Raw genomic sequence first — 16,873 nt, 5'->3', positions numbered from 1 at the left:
GGCAGTTTGCTATTGGCCACCACCGGGATCTTCCGATGCTACTGAATTTACATTCTTGGCCGTCAGGGAATGTGGCGGGGATTGACTTTGACGGAACTGGGAGATCTCGCCAGCAAGAAGAGCTGGAAAATTCCACCCTTTGACTTCACAACTTCTATTACTGTAAAGGATAAGGATATGAAAGGAAGTGAAATAATAAGGATATAAAAGGAAAAGGGTGGGGGGGGTGGAATTTACACAATAAACATGATGGGGGGAATGTTCTGCGCCTGTTTTCGGTGGGCGGGAATGGTGGTGGAGGCGGAGAATTGATGGGGTGCCAGCAGGGTTTTGCTGCTCAATTGCCCCCTCCCCTTTGTTCCTGCCAGTGACATGACCGGGTTCTCCCTGGGAAATGGCAGGAACCACATTTGAATTAATTTAAATAGAATTAGCAGGTCTCCCCGCTGGAAAATCCCCTCCCCCCCTCCCCGCCATGTGTGAAGGTTCCCCTCTGATGGCATGACATCACACCATCAGAGTTACGATCAGGAACTGGGATGCAAAAAGTCGGGGGCACAGAGGTGGGTACAGTCCCCGGCGAGGAGAGGGTCATGCCAGGGAAGTACCCTGGCAGTGTCACGGTGGGGGGTTTCTGTTGGGAGGTTTGGGGTAGAGGTGTTCCCGGGTGGGGTTTTCCGTGTCTGTGGGTGGGGGTCCCTGGGTGGGGTAGGGAAGGGGGGGGCTTCTGTGGGTGGGGTTCCATGGTGGGGTTCCTGGCTGGGGGGTTCCATGGATGGGGTCCCTGGATAGGGTGTTCCGTGGATGGGGTTCCTGGCTGCGGGGTTCTGTGGGTGAGGGTCCCCGAGTGGAGTGTTCCATGTCTGTGGGTAGGGATCCGTGGAGGGCACAGAGGGGGTGGGTTCTGTGGGTGGGGCTCCATAAGTATGGGGTCCCAGAGTGACGGGTTCTGTGGGCGAGGGTCCTCGGCTGGGGCTGCAAAATCAACAAACCAAACAACAAACCAAAATCACTACTTTTCGGAGCATGTGTTTTTCGTTGCACTGTTTCCATTGCTTACTTTATACAATAACACCTTAAAACAAAAGGGAAGGCAGTGTCTGACTTATGATAAGTCAGTCAGAGAACGGTTGAGGTGTTGAGTCTTCAGCCATGGCTCCGTTAGTAACACTCTTACCTCTAGGTTCAAACTCGACTCCTGGACTTGTAGTTCAGCACTGCTGCAGGAGAGATGCTGGCCAGTATTTATTGCTCAACCAACATCTCTAAATTGGATTATCTGGTCATTGTCATATTGCTGTTTGTGTGGGGAGGTGCTATTGTCAATACAAGTCTTTCTTTCTTCAGCCTGTGTGGCGCTGGATTCCGAAGAGCTGGGAACATTACATCAGAGGGAGAGGGAATTCCCCCTGAGAGAATCGCACCCTGCTTGTAAACATGCCCGGCGTTCCCTCTTCAGCAAATGTGTGAATGGAGGGAGAAGCAAGGCTGAGAGACACGGAGGAAGCATCCAAGGATAAAAGTGGGAAAATTCACAAAAAGAACTTAATTAAAAAAACAAACTAATTAAATTCTGAAGTGTAAAGCAGTTATTTATTAAAATTAATTTTCATTGTTAACTGCTAATCACTTCCAGAAAGCAATAATCTTAAGTGAGTAATGTTAGACAGCAAAATAAATCGCCATCTGCTCTGACAAAACTGAGACTCCTGCCCACACAGCAGCTCCTCATGCTAGCTGCCAGTACAATATTAACCTCCTCATGCATATTTGATAGAAGTGACTGTAATCATATGGTGTAATGAAACAAGCAATGACTGTACTGTTCTGGCAAGAATGCTGCAACTCAATCTGATGCTGAATTAGAAAATAAACTGCATCATAGGTGATGAACCTGGCATATGTGACTCAATGATGTTAACCACACAAACACTAAGCCCACTTCCATCTGAAGTAGGCCATTTTCCAAAAGCCATATTTTTATTATCTCATCAATATTCACCTCATTAAACATATTCATTTATTGGACTGATTGGCACCATTCATGACGTGCCCACAATGCAGAGGGGAACACCCGAATGGACATTCGTTTAAATCCCCCTCTGCACAGCTGAGAGACCTTTAATTTCAAAGCCGACAAAAGATCCTTATTCTGCCCGGCAACAGCACGAAGCTGCATTTTAAACCGGCCTTTGGCCAGAAGATCGGGATATCTGCGAGTCAAGACCTGGAGTGGGTTATATGGCATAACCGGACTGTCAATAAAATATTACAGGAATAAAATGGCCAAGGCAGGCAGAGAAACTTAATAAACTAGGATAAAAAGAATAAAAGATTAGATTAAATCCCCCTACACACAGCAGGACAGAATGACATTAACACCTAATCTCGCAAGCATAGAATACAGACACAAAACAGTAGAGGTCGATTTAGATAAGGGGACACATCGAGAGGGTAATGGGAAACACATTAAAACACTGGGGCAAGAACAGGCAGTCCCATTAACACAGACACACACCATACAGATGCAAATTGACAAGTCTCTCAGGGAACTTCCTGACCAGACAGGCCACTTTATAAGTATTGTAAAAATGTATGAGCAAATGTTCCCGCTCGAATTTGGATTCCTATAAATATCCAGAGCAAATGTGTAATTATTGAGATCAACATGGCCAAGCCACTGTTTCTGAGCTGGTTACGTGGTTCTCCCTGGGATCCAGTAATTGTACAATAAAGAAAAATGCTTTGAACATTGCCTTGCGACTCGACTTCCTTGAATGCACTGGTACAAGGGATTTTTCCCTACAACACATTAAACTCCTCTGTTTTTACACTGAAAGCATTAAAGTGTTTGTTATAAATTAAAATAACAGACAAGAGGAATTCAGAATCAGCGTCTTAACCATTGGGAATCATTTCCATCCCTCAGTCCCTGTGACAGCTCCATTACCACCCAGTCTTTGCGTAAACAGCAAAGGTAAAATTGCAGCAGCGAGCTGAGTTCTCCTCACCCAGCAGCCAGGTAACTGCATAATCCATTTTATATTAGCAAAGAGCAACACAACATTAACTGCCCGCATTGATCTATCCATAGAAGAAGGTCTTGCGGCACAGTGGGCAGTGTCCCTGCTTCTGAGCCAGAAGCTCTGGGTTCGTGTCCCACCCCCAGGCCTTGATGGTCAAAGAACAAAAAAAACTTACAGCACAAGAACAGACCCTTCAGCTCTCCCAAGCCTGCACCAACCATGCTGCCCGACTGAACTAAAACCCCCTACCCTTCCAGGGATCATATCCCTCTATTCCCATCCTATTCGTGTATTTGTCAAGATAATGACGTTAAAGTCATTATTGTATCTGCTTCTACTACCTCCCCCGGCAGCGAGTTCCAGGCACCCACCACCCTCTGTGTAAAAAACTTGCCTCGTACATCTGCTTTAAACCTTGCCCCTCACATTTCAAACCTATGCCCTCTAGTAATTGGCTCTTCCACCTTGAGAAAAAGCTTCTGGACATCCACTCTGTCCATGCCAAGGACTGTCAAGGAATGTATTCATAACACGGTAAAACAGGTGTGTCAACCTGCAAATCCTTCCAAACACGTCAATGGCAGGTGGTCAGAGCGGGAGAGACTCCTTGTCAGCCTCACTTAATGTGGAGTGGCGCCCCCCAAACTATAAGCCTCCTGGTGACACACTCGTGACCTATTCTGGGAATAACTTTCTACAGAAACAGACAAACGTCTGCCTTAGTGTGCCACTAGATGTGGGAAGAGAATTGGAATGGAAATTTAATATAGAAGAATTAAGTTAGAGTTGATCTTGTGCTGAACAAGTTGATGCCAATCTGGACAGCAATGGACCATTAGAATTGGCCTCGCTATGAACAAGCTGGACAATAGCTAAACATTTTGAAATTCATTTTTGGGAAAGGAATGTGTCAGGATTTGTTGTCCAATCCCAGTTGCCTTTCAGATGATGCTGTTGGGTATTCATCGTAAACCACCGCAGGGCACGTAGTGAAGATATTCCCACGATGCTGTTTGAAAGGGAGTTCTAGGAATGTTTGCTATATGTCCATCAGGATGGTTTGTTACTTGGAGGGAACATGTAGGCGGTGGTGTTCTCATGTGTACATGGTGGTGGTCTCAGGTGTGGGTGGGCTGCTGAGGTTATCCTGTAGATACGACATGTTGGCATTGCCTCTCACTATTGCTGAAACTATAAAGCAAATGTTCGGGAGGTGCTTACAGGAGTGCACTGAGACACAGAAGGAGATATTAGCACACAAGAGTGCAGTCTTGTTTGAAGAAACAACTTCTGAAATGTTGTTTTGGAATGTTTTCCTCTCAACTTTGTGCACATCAAAGTGAGGTATGTTCATACTGATAAATAAAATATTTTACATTTTGGGCTTCCAGCATCATCCAGCACTTCAGCACATCTTATGCCCAGATAAAGGCCAATATCGAACTCACTGCCTCACTCAGTCCCCTACCACATTTGAGATAACATCTGCCTGTAAAATTAATGCATTTTGTGCCTGGATTGTTTGCGAAGCTGTAAAAGTTTAAGGTTTTAAGGTATAAAACACTTTTCATAGAAATCATAGAAACCCTACAGTACAGAAAGAGGCCATTTGGCCCATCGAGTCTGCACCGACCACAATCCCACCCAGACCCTATCCCTATCTTTTAATAAAAACAATTCTTAAGGTCCAAATTTTTAATTTCTAACACTAGGGTCCTTAGTTGTGCTTGACCTGCAAGGTGCAAATAACCAGTATTTATGAACCAAATAGAATTTATTAAGCAAAATTTTACATCTGCTGAACAAGAAGCAGTGAAGACAAGTTGAAAAATCATTTCTGATATCCTGTCAGCATAGACAATGGTTGGGATTCTCCCAAAACAAAGTGTCCAATGGGTGAAAAAATCAGATGCAATTCTCACCTGTTTTTCGGGCATGAATGAATCTCCGACACACTGTGCAATGCAGAGTGCCTCAGTGTGATTCCCTCAGGTAAATGAGGGGCGGGGCCTATTCCCCCTGAGAGGCTGTCAGCATAGTGCTGAGCGGGCCACTGCACATGTGCCAATCTGTCAGAGCGGAGATCGTCGTATGCGCAGTAGCCCGCACTGCCGGCCTCCCGATCGCTGGGCTACTGGACCTCCACGGGCCATAGAACCATAGAAAATTACAGCTCAGAAACGGGCCTTTTGGCCCTTCTTGTCTGTGCCAAACCACTTTTTGCCTAGTCCCACTGACCTGCACTTGGACCATATCCCTCCACACCCCTCTCATCCATGAACCCGTCCAAGTTTTTCTTAAATGTTAAAAGTGACCCCGCATTTACCACTTTATCCGGCAGCACATTCCACACTCCCACCACTCTCTGCGTGAAGAAGCCCCCTCTAATATTCCCTTTAAACTTTTCTCCTTTCACCCTTAACCCATGCCCTCTGGTTTTTTTCTCCCCGAGCCTCAGTGGAAAAAGCCTGCTTGCATTCACTCTATCTATACCCATCAAAATCTTATACACCTCGATCAAATCTCCCCTCAATCTTCTATGCTCCAGGGAATAAAGTCCCAACAAAGAACAATACAGCACAGGAACAGGCCCTTCGGCCCTCCAAGCCCGTGCCGCTCCCTGGACCAAACTAGACCATTCTTTTGTATCCCTCCATTCCCACTCCGTTCATATGGCTGTCTAGATAAGTCTTAAACGTTCCCAGTGTGTCCGCCTCCACCACCTTGCCTGGCAGCGCATTCCAGGCCCCCACCACCCTCTGTGTAAAATATGTCCGTCTGATATCTGTGTTAAACCTCCCCCCCTTCACCTTGAACCTATGACCCCTCGTGAACGTCACCACCGACCTGGGGAAAAGTTTCCCACCATTCACCCTATCTATGTCTTTCATAATTTTATACACCTCTATTAAGTCTCCCCTCATCCTCCGTCTTTCCAGGGAGAACAACCCCAGTTTACCCAATCTCTCCTCATAACTAAGCCCCTCCATACCAGGTAACATCCTGGTAAACCTCCTCTGTACTCTCTCCAAAGCCTCCACGTCCTTCTGGTAGTGTGGCGACCAGAACATAAGAACATAAGAAATAGGAGCAGGAGTAGGCCATCTAGCCCCTCGAGCCTGCCCCGCCATTCAATAAGATCATGGCTGATCTGACGTGGATCAGTACCACTTACCCGCCTGATCCCCATAACCCTTAATTCCCTTACCGATCAGGAATCCATCCATCCGCGCTTTAAACATATTCAGCGAGGTAGCCTCCACCACCTCAGTGGGCAGAGAATTCCAGAGATTCACCACCCTCTGGGAGAAGAAGTTCCTCCTCAACTCTGTCTTAAACCGACCCCCCTTTATTTTGAGGCTGTGTCCTCTAGTTTTAACTTCCTTACTAAGTGGAAAGAATCTCTCCGCCTCCACCCTATCCAGCCCCCGCATTATCTTATAAGTCTCCATAAGATCCCCCCTCATCCTTCTAAACTCCAACGAGTACAAACCCAATCTCCTCAGCCTCTCCTCATAATCCAAACCCCTCATCTCCGGTATCAACCTGGTGAACCTTCTCTGCACTCCCTCCAATGCCAATATATCCTTCCTCATATAAGGGGACCAATACTGCACACAGTATTCCAGCTGCGGCCTCACCAATGCCCTGTACAGGTGCATCAAGACATCCCTGCTTTTATATTCTATCCCCTTCGCAATATAGGCCAACATCCCATTTGCCTTCTTGATCACCTGTTGTACCTGCAGACTGGGCTTTTGCGTCTCATGCACAAGGACCCCCAGGTCCCTTTGCACGGTAGCATGTTTTAATTTGTTTCCATTGAGATAGTAATCCCATTTGTTATTATTTCCTCCAAAGTGTATAACCTCGCATTTCTCAACGTTATACTCCATTTGCCATATCCTCGCCCACTCACTCAGCCTGTCCAAATCTCTCTGCAGATCTTCTCCGTCCTCCACACGATTCACTTTTCCACTTATCTTTGTGTCGTCTGCAAACTTCGTTACCCTACACTCCGTCCCCTCCTCCAGATCATCTATATAAATGGTAAACAGTTGCGGCCCGAGTACCGATCCCTGCGGCACGCCACTAGTTACCTTCCTCCAACCGGAAAAACACCCATTTATTCCGACTCTTTGCTTCCTGTCGGATAGCCAGTCCCCAATCCACTTTAACACACTACCCCCAACTCCGTGTGCCCTAATCTTCTTCAGTAGCCTTTTATGGGGCACCTTATCAAACGCCTTTTGGAAATCCAAAAACACCGCATCCACCGTTCTCCTCCATCAACCGCCCTAGTCACATCTTCATAAAAATCCAACATGTTCGTCAAGCACGACTTTCCCCTCATGAATCCATGCTGCGTCTGATTGATCGAACCATTTCTATCCAGATGCCCTGCTATCTCCTCTTTAATAATGGATTCCAGCATTTTCCCTACTACAGACGTTAAGCTGACCACTGTAGTGTGGCGACCAGAACTGGACGCAGTATTCCAGATGCGGCCGAACCAACGTTCTATACATCTGTAACATCAGACCCCAACTTTTATACTCTATGCCCCGTCCTATAAAGGCAAGCATGCCATATGCCTTCTTCACCACCTTCTCCACCTGTGACGTCACTTTCAAGGATCTGTGGACTTGCACACCCAGGTCCCTCTGCGTATCTACACCCTTTATGGTTCTGCCATTTATCATATAGCTCCTCCCTACATTATTTCTACCAAAATGCATCACTTCGCATTTATCAGGATTGAACTCCATCTGCCATTTCTTTGCCCAAATTTCCAGCCTATCTATATCCTTCTGTAGCTTCTGACAATGCTCCTCACCTTCTGCAAGTCCTGCCAATTTTGTGTCGTCCGCAAACTTACTGGTCACCCCAGTTACACCTTCTTCCAGATCATTTATATAAATCACAAACAGCAGAGGTCCCAATACAGAGCCCTGCGGAACACCGCTAGTCACAGGCCTCCAGCCGGAAAAAGACCCTTCCACTACCCACCTCTGTCTTCTGTGACCAAGCCAGTTCTCCACCCATCTAGCCACCTCCCCCTTTATCCCATGAGATCCAACCTTTTTCACCAGCCTACCATGAGGGACTTTGTCAAACGCTTTACTAAAGTCCATATAGACGACATCCACGGCCCTTCCCTCGTCAACCATTTTGGTCACTTCTTCAAAAAACTCCACCAGGTTAGTGAGGCATGACCTCCCTCTCACAAAACCATGCTGACTATCGTTAATGAGTTTATTCCTTTCTAAATGCGCATACATCCTATCTCTAAGAATCTTCTCCAACAACTTCCCCACCACGGACGTCAAGCTCACCGGCCTATAATTACCCGGGTTATCCTTCCTACCCTTCTTAAATAACGGGACCACATTAGCTATCCTCCAATCCTCTGGGACCTCACCTGCGTCCAGTGACGAGACAAAGATTTGCGTCAGAGGCCCAGCGATTTCATCTCTCGTCTCCCTGAGCAACCTTGGATAGATTCCATCAGGCCCTGGGGATTTGTCAGTCTTTAAATTCTCTAACAAACCTAACACTTCCTCCTTTGTAATGGAGATTTTCTCCAACAGGTCAACACTCCCCTCCGAGACACTCCCAGTCAACACATCCCTCTCCTTTGTGAATACCGACGCAAAGTATTCATTTAGGACCTATTCAATCTCTCTCTGTAACTCAGCTTCTCAAGTCCCGGCAACATCCTTGTGAACCTTCTCTGCACCCTTTCAACCTTATTTACATCCTTCCTGTAACTAGGTGACCAAAACTGTACACAATACTGCAAATTCAGCCTCACCAATGCCTTATATAACCTTACCATAACACTCCAACTTTTATACTCGATACTCCGATTTATAAAGGCCAATGTACCAAAGGCACTCTTTACGACCCTATCCACCTGTGACGTCACTTTTAGGGAATTCTGTACCTGTATTCCCAGATCCCTCCGTTCAGAGTCCTACCATTTACCCTGTACGTTCTTCTTTGGTTTGTCCTTCCAATGGGCAATATCTCACACTTGTCTGCGTTAAATTCCATTTGCCATTTTTCAGCCCATTTTTCTAGTTGGTCCAAATCCCTCTGCAAGCTTTGAAAACCTTCCTCACTGTCCACTACACCTCCAATCTTTGTATCATCAGCAAACTTGCTGATCCAATTTACCACATTATCATCCAGATCATTGATATAGATGACAAACAACAATGGACCCAACACCGATCCCTGCGGCACACCACTAGTCACAGGCCTCCACTCAGAGAAGCAATCCTCCACAACCACTCTCTGGCTTCTTCCATTGAGCCAGTGTCTAATCCAATTTACTACCTCCCCATGTATACCTAGCGACTGAACCTTCCTAACTAACCTCCCATGAGGGACCTTGTCAAAGGCCTTGCTGAAATCCAGGCCAGTCCTGATGTTCCCTCCATCCCACCAGCCCGGATCTTCCCCCGCCCACCCCCAGCCAGCCCTGATCCCCTCCTCCCTCCCTCTGCCACCGATCCCAATTGCAGAGTGACAGCAGATCCGGCACCACCGATTGCCCCCCAATAGGCCCCGCTCCCGCCCCCCCTCCCCCCCCAGTATGCCCCACACCCTCTGTCCCTGCCCTCTTGGCATTGCCTGGTGCCTGATGGGCAGTGCCAGATTTCCCCTTCAGCAGTGCCAGTTTTCCCGTTTACATGCAACAAGAGAGCGCAAGATCATGAGACATTGTGTCACTTCTTGTAATGATGTATACTGTGTCTCATATCACACAGTTAGAATTAACCTCTTATATAACAACCACCCAGTTTGGTTCCTCCACTGTCTCAAATCCCAACTTCTAGTCCTGAAAGAGTAGAGATTTCCTCCAATTAAATATTCGGAGAGCCAAAGCCATTGTCTTCGGTCCCTCTACAAATTCTTACCACTGACCCCATCCCTCTTGCTGCCAACTCTCCAAGCCTGAACCAGACGATTCACAATCTTGCTGTCATATTTGACCGAGATGAATTTCCAACCACATGTCCAAGCCATTGCGAAACTTGCCTATTTCCACTTCCAGCACCTGCCCTTTGTGGCCTCTAGTCATGACTATTCCAATTCTCTCCTGGCTGTTCTCATATATCTTTGCTCTTTTGAGGTCATCCTGCTGTTTTTGTCTTAACTCCCATCAAGTCTTGTCCATCTATTATCCCTATATAGTACTTGCTGACTACAGTGACTCCCTGTTAAGCAATGCTTCAATTTAAAAATTTTCATTCTTGTTTTCAAATCTCTCCATGAACTTATCCCTTTCTATTTTTATAATATCCACAACTATCTGAGCTATCTGCCCTCATTCAATTCTGACCTCATGAGTGTCCCTGGTTTTAACTTCTCCATTATTAGTTGCCGTGCTTTCAACTGCCAAGGCTCTAAGTTCTGGAATTCACTCCCTAAACCACTTTGTTTCTCTACATCTTGCTCCTGAGATGCTTTTTGTTTTTCTCCCTTGTGTACTGATACTCACCTATGATATTCACCTCTACCACTGTGGGCATTAGCAAATTCCACACTCTCACCATTTGCAGGTGGCAAAATCCTATAAACAGCAATGAGATAAATGACCAGCTATTGTGATTGTGATGCTGGTTGAGGGATAACTATTTATCAGGAAACTGGAGTTCATAGAATCCCTACAGTGCAGAAGGAACCATTTGGCCTATCGAGCCTGCACCGACAACAATCCCACCCTGGCCCTATCCCCACAACCCCATCTATTTACCCTGACACTAAGGGACAATTTAGCATGGCTAGTCAACCTAACTCAGACATCTTTGGACTGTGGGAGGAAACCAGAGCATGCGGAGGAAATCCACACAAACATGCGGAGAACATGCAAACTCCACAAAGCTGGAATCGAACCGGAGTCCTGGCACTCTGTGGCAGCAGTGCTAACCACTCAGCAGGTTTAATTTGCTGAATCCTTTGTGCCTCTTCTTTCGAATATGTGGAATATTTCATGTCCACTTTAGGATGGCACGGTGGGACAGCAGTCAGCACTGCTACCTCACAGCTCCAGGGACCTGGGTTTGATTCCTGGCTTGGGTCACTGTCTGTGTGGAGTTTGCACGCTCTCCCTGGGGTCTGCGTGGGTTTCCTCCCACAGTCCGAAGATGTGCAGGTTGGTACATTGGACATGCTAAATTGCCCCTTAGTGTCTCAGGATGTGTATGTTAGAGGGATTAGTGGGTAAAATAGGTAGAGTTACGGGGATAGGGCCTGGGTGGGATAGTTGATGATGTAGACTCAATGGGCCGAATGGCCTCCTTCTGCACTGTAGGATTCTATGTTTAGAGAACAGACAGGGCCTTGGTTTAAGGTCTCATCAAGGGCAACACCCATAGCTGTGTTGCATTCCCTTACTGCTGCACTGGAACGCCAGCCTAGATTTTATGTTCAAGTCTCCCAACTTCCTGTCCCAGAGGTCAGAAGGTGACCAACTGAGCCAATACCAATTAAGTGATTAAAATAAAATGGATATGTTGCCCCTCAATTGGTCCAGAGCAACTGTAGAAATTAGTGGTGTAGTCTGCTGCCCGACATCCAACATTGCAATGGCAATGGAGAGCAGATTTACCTTTGGAAATCCCGGGAATCCTGGGCAATAAATTGCAGGGTGACCGACTGTACTGATTGTTGAACAGAAATGTTTTTTTCGTTTGAGTTGAAGTTTTACCTGCAGTTTTAACAGCACTTCTTGGAGGCTGCAATAAACCTTCACACCGACTAGGGGCAGACTTTCTGGAACAGCCTGTGTCCCACTCGAATGATCGGTGGCAAGGTTTAGTGTACATCTGTGTAGCGGGCAGAATTCCCAGCAAAATTCCTCAAAAGAGCAACATCTGAAAAGCTTTGTAAGCACACCCTGACAGGTTTCCCAATTAAATAAAGATGCCAATATCAGTTCAGCTGATTGTAGTGAATAGGCATTAACTATCGTATTTTCATGAACAAAATTAAATTTTCAATTAGTTCCAATAAGAAAATGACATTGGATTGCACCAGGTTTCTTTTTAATTCGAGCTGTTTACAGAATGCTTTGTGCCAACCAATATTATTGCTGAAAAACCCAAGTCACAACAATCTATGTTTCAACCACCAGATTCTCTCATTCAGTCAATTCCAGGTGGAATAATGAAGCCAGTTTGTATTCCCAGACTGAAATCACTGCTTCCAGTAAACTGGTGCCATTCCAAAAACATATTTTGTGCGTCAACATCTTCATAGAATCATACAGTGCAGAAGGAGGCCATTTGGCCCATCAGGTCTGCACCAACCACAATCCCACCCAGGCCCTATCCCCATAACCCAATGCATTTACCCTAGCTAGTCCTCCTGACACTAAGGGGCAATTTAGCCTGGCCAATCCACCTAACGCGCAGATCTTTGGAGCGTGGGAAGAAACCGGAGCACCTGGAGGAAACCCACGTAGACACAGCGAGAATGTACAAACTCCACACAGTGACCCAAGCCGGGAATCAAACCCGGATCCATGGTGGTGAGGCAGCAGTGCTAACCACTGTGCCACCGTGTCGCCCATGAACATCTTGTTCAGTTTGACAGTTTTATCGCAGAGTGACTGAGCAAAATCTGCCTGGGTCTACAGTAGAAAAACTGTTTGTCAAAAAAACCGAGGTTATGGTGTCCTCTGAATACATGTTATAATTTGTTATAATATTATAATTGTTACACTTGTTGAAGGATTTCACTCCTTCTGATGGCCAGCCTCAATGAGATTGGTGGAAAGCAGAGCAGCCCTTTCACCTCAGCGAGGTCAGTCAAGGGAAGAGGAAAAGCAAATTCATCACCAGAAAAGGAGCTGAGAAAGAACAAACTTGAGCAACATGCTCCCAAACTAGCCCGAACGGTTCACACTCAGAAGTACTTTTAAAATGTGACCACTGGGGCTCATCAGAGTTCAGTTTCTCTAGGTCAGCTATGTGTTTTTCTCTTCATTCATGGGATGTGGGCATCGCTGGCTGGGCCAGCATTTAGTGCCCATCCCCCAGGACATTTGAGAGTAAATCAGATTGCTGTGGGTTTGGAGTCACATGTAAGCCAGATCAGCTAAAGATGGCAGATTTCCTTCCCGAAAGGACATTGAGGATTTTGGCTAACCAAAGATAGTACTCAACAGCTAGCTAAGCACAGAAACCTACAGGACGTCCCAAAGTCAGAGGTACAAAGACATTCCGAGGACCCCACTTTACATAAGAAAGAAAACATCTTGCACAGATCCAAATGCAAGACCAGTGTCTCCACCCACCCCTCCAATGTAACTTCATATGCAGCATTTGAAATTTGATCAGCAGATCAAGATTTGGTTGAATATCACTGAAGAACAACTGATTTCCTTTGTTGAACACTCATGGGTCCAGGTAATTGGAGAATTCATCATCACCTTTTCTAGGTAAATGAGAGAGACAATTCAAACAGAGCCAGAACCCACAGTGGCAGCTACGATAAGCAGCCTGGTTGAGTGATCAATGTTGGTCATGATATTGGGGAAGTTTCTTCAAGTAATGGCATGGTAGATTCGCTATCCAGTAAGACGCGCAGCATATCTGAAAGATGTCACCTCAGACAGTGCAAAGCCTTCAATACTGGACTGAAGAGCCTGCCTGGATCACCTATGAAGAGAGACTTGAATCTACAACCTTCTGACTCTGAGGAGATAATGCTATAGTGGACACTCAAACATCCAAATTATATCTTGCTATTTGATTGTGAAGTGCAGAATATTTCATGAATGATCCTTCCAATAAATGACATGAAATATGTATTCATAGCCATTTGCTAAACGGCACTGTGCTTTCCCATGTCATGATGTGGAGATGCCGGTGTTGGACTGGGGTACTGTGCTTTCTGTGCTTTCCCATGTCAACAGCTTGGATTGTAATGTTTAAGTTTCCCCTCTGTCAGAGAATAAGATTAGGCTTTTATAAAAGACTGCAGTGTCCCTCACCCTTCTACTAAGGAAGTAGAGAGGGTTTTAAACGAAAGAGTGGGAGTGGGGGTTCAGCTGCTTGGAAAATTTGGAAGCCAAAGTTAAAGGGAGGAGTGCAGATTAGTGATCAGTCTGAATGTCAACAGAAAACTACAGATAGGGACAGGTCATATAAACATTATATTACACCAAGGACCCACACAAGAGCCCTAACTAGGAGGAGGGAGGGTTCCAAGAATGAAAGGTTTAAAAAATCAGGGGTATATGAGGGAGCAGTGGCAGAGGACAGTGAGGGAAAACTTGACTGTCAGAGTGAAAATCAAACCTAATGTACTTTATCTGAATACACGAAGCACTTGAAACAAGATTGATGAGTTGATAGCACATATTGCAACATCTGAATATGATGTACTAGCTATTACAGGAACTTGGTTACAGGGTGACCAGGACTGGGTGCTCAACATTTCAGGGTATACAATATTCCAAATGAACAGGCCAAAGGGGAAAGGAGGTAGGGTAGTGTTGTTAATCAAGGAAGGTTTCAGAGTAGTGCTGAGTGGTGATATAAACAGTAAGAAGTCTCACAACACCAGGTTAAAGTCCAACAAGTCCAAAAAAAAGGGTGGCATGGACAAGTTGGGCCGAAGGGCCTGTTTCCATGCTGTAAACCTCTATGACTCGAAGTCCAACGCCGGCATCTCCACATCATGGTGATATAAAGGCAGTTGATTGTGATGCAGAATCGGTTTGGGTTGAAATCATGAATAGCAGTGGAAGGAAGACAGAGATAGGAGTAGTCTACAGAACCCAAAATGTGACCTTTCAAGAAGTCAGCAGAAATGGGGAAACATAAAGGCATGTTTGAAGGGAACTGCAATTATAATGGGAGATTTTAATCTGCATATTGATTGGACAAATCAAACTGGCAAAGGGGAGCAAAGAAGAAGAATTTGTGGAGTGTATTTAGAGCAGTACATTGTGGAACGTACCAGGGCATGGACTACTTTAGATTTGATTTGTATAATGAAGAAGGATTAATAAGAAATCTTGTGGTTAAGGATCCCCTAGGGGGTAATGACAACAATATGATAGAATTGCAGATACAGTTTGAGGGTGAATACAATAGGTCCATAACCAGTGTCTTCAACTTAAATAAAGGCAATTGTGATGGTATGAGGGAGGAATTGTCTAACTGGGTGTGGTGGACCTCAGTTGTGCCTTTGTCCTATATGGACCACCGTTGTGTGTGCTTGTCATACCTGGACACATCCCCTTCCAGTTTGGTTCCTCCCCTCGGCACCTAGTATAAAGGTGGCTGTCTCCTCCCCCTTGTTCAGTCCAGGTTGGTTATTTGTTGGGATCTGCTCCTGATTCTGTTGTGAATAAAAGCCTACACTTGTATTGGCACGTCGGTAGTCTTTCGCCTTATTGATAGCGCATCAATTTTATTCACAACAGTTACCAGCATGGAGCAGTTTCTAAAACACGACAAGTTAACATTAGACCCTCAAGAGGTTGGAGCCTCTGATAAATTTGATCATTGGTTGGACTGCTTCGAAGCATTCGGCGGCACCGCTACGTCCATCGACACCGACGCCGCTAAACTCCAGGTGCTCTGCGCCGGGTAAGCGAAGCTGTCTATGGAATCTTCCGGGACGCTGCTACATACGCGGACGCTATCGAACTCCTAAAAGGGCAGTTCTGAAAGAGCCCTAACGTGGTTTACGCCAGACATCTCCTAACTACCCGCAAGCAGCAGCCAGGAGAATCGTGCGCCCAATTTCTGCGCGCCCTGCGGGTCCTAGCTCGAGCTTGTGACTGTAAGGCTGTTTCAGCAGCTCAGAACACGGAGGATCTGATCCGCGACGCCTACGTTGCGGGCATTGAGTCTACATACATCCGGCAGCGCCTGCTGGAACAAGATGACCTAGATCTCTGAAGAACAGCCACGATGGCTGAAACGTTAGAAGCGGCCTCTCACAATCTCGGGTCTTACCTTGCATCCCGTTCTACCGACGGCTCCACCGCGACGGCTGCTCCGGCGGGGCCCAAATGTTACTTTTGTGGCCTACCGAAGCACCCTCGGCGTCGCTGCCCGGCAAAGGACGCGATTTGCTCCGGATGCGTAAGCTAGGCCACTTCGCTAAAGTCTGCCGGGCAAAGCCGCTTCCGAAGCCTCGTGGCGCCATGTGTGTTCCGTGGGCGCAGCCATCTTTAATGCAGGCGGCGGCTGCACGCGAATCGTCATCTTTAATGCGGTCGCCGGAAGTACGGGAATCGCCATCTTTGATGCGGTCACCGAAGCGCGGAATCATCATCTTTGATGCGGTCACCGGAAGCGTGGGAATCGCCATCTTTGAGACTGGCATCAAGACGCGCTGAGCAGGAAGCTTTATCCGTGACGTCATCAGACGGCGACGAAGACGGATCCTTCTTTGATTCGACGGTGGCATCGATTTGCCTGGACCAGTCGCAGCCTCATCAACTCTCCAAGTCAATAATGGAGATCAAGGTAAATGGTCATGCAGAAAACTGCCTGTTCGACTGTGGGAGCACAGAAAGTTTGATACACCCTCGCACAGTGCGTCAATATGCCCTTCCCGTGCGACCCTGGAGCCAGACCATCTCCATGGCCTCGAATTCCCACTCGGTGGAGGTCCTCGGGTGCTGCTTGGTGACGCTGACGGTACAGGGCACAGTCTACGAGCGTTTTTGGCTCCTCGTGCTGCCGCGACTCTGCGCAGCTGTACTGCTGGGGTTAGATTTCCTCAGCCATCATAGGAGCGTCACCCTGCAGTATGATGGCCCTTGTTCCCCGCTCTCCGTCTGCAAGGCTCTCCGTCTGCAAGGCGCCGTC

This window comes from Mustelus asterias, chromosome 12, assembly GCF_964213995.1.
Source record: "Mustelus asterias chromosome 12, sMusAst1.hap1.1, whole genome shotgun sequence".
Classification (NCBI taxonomy): Eukaryota; Metazoa; Chordata; class Chondrichthyes; order Carcharhiniformes; family Triakidae; genus Mustelus; species Mustelus asterias.
This window is presented reverse-complemented; position numbering follows the sequence as displayed.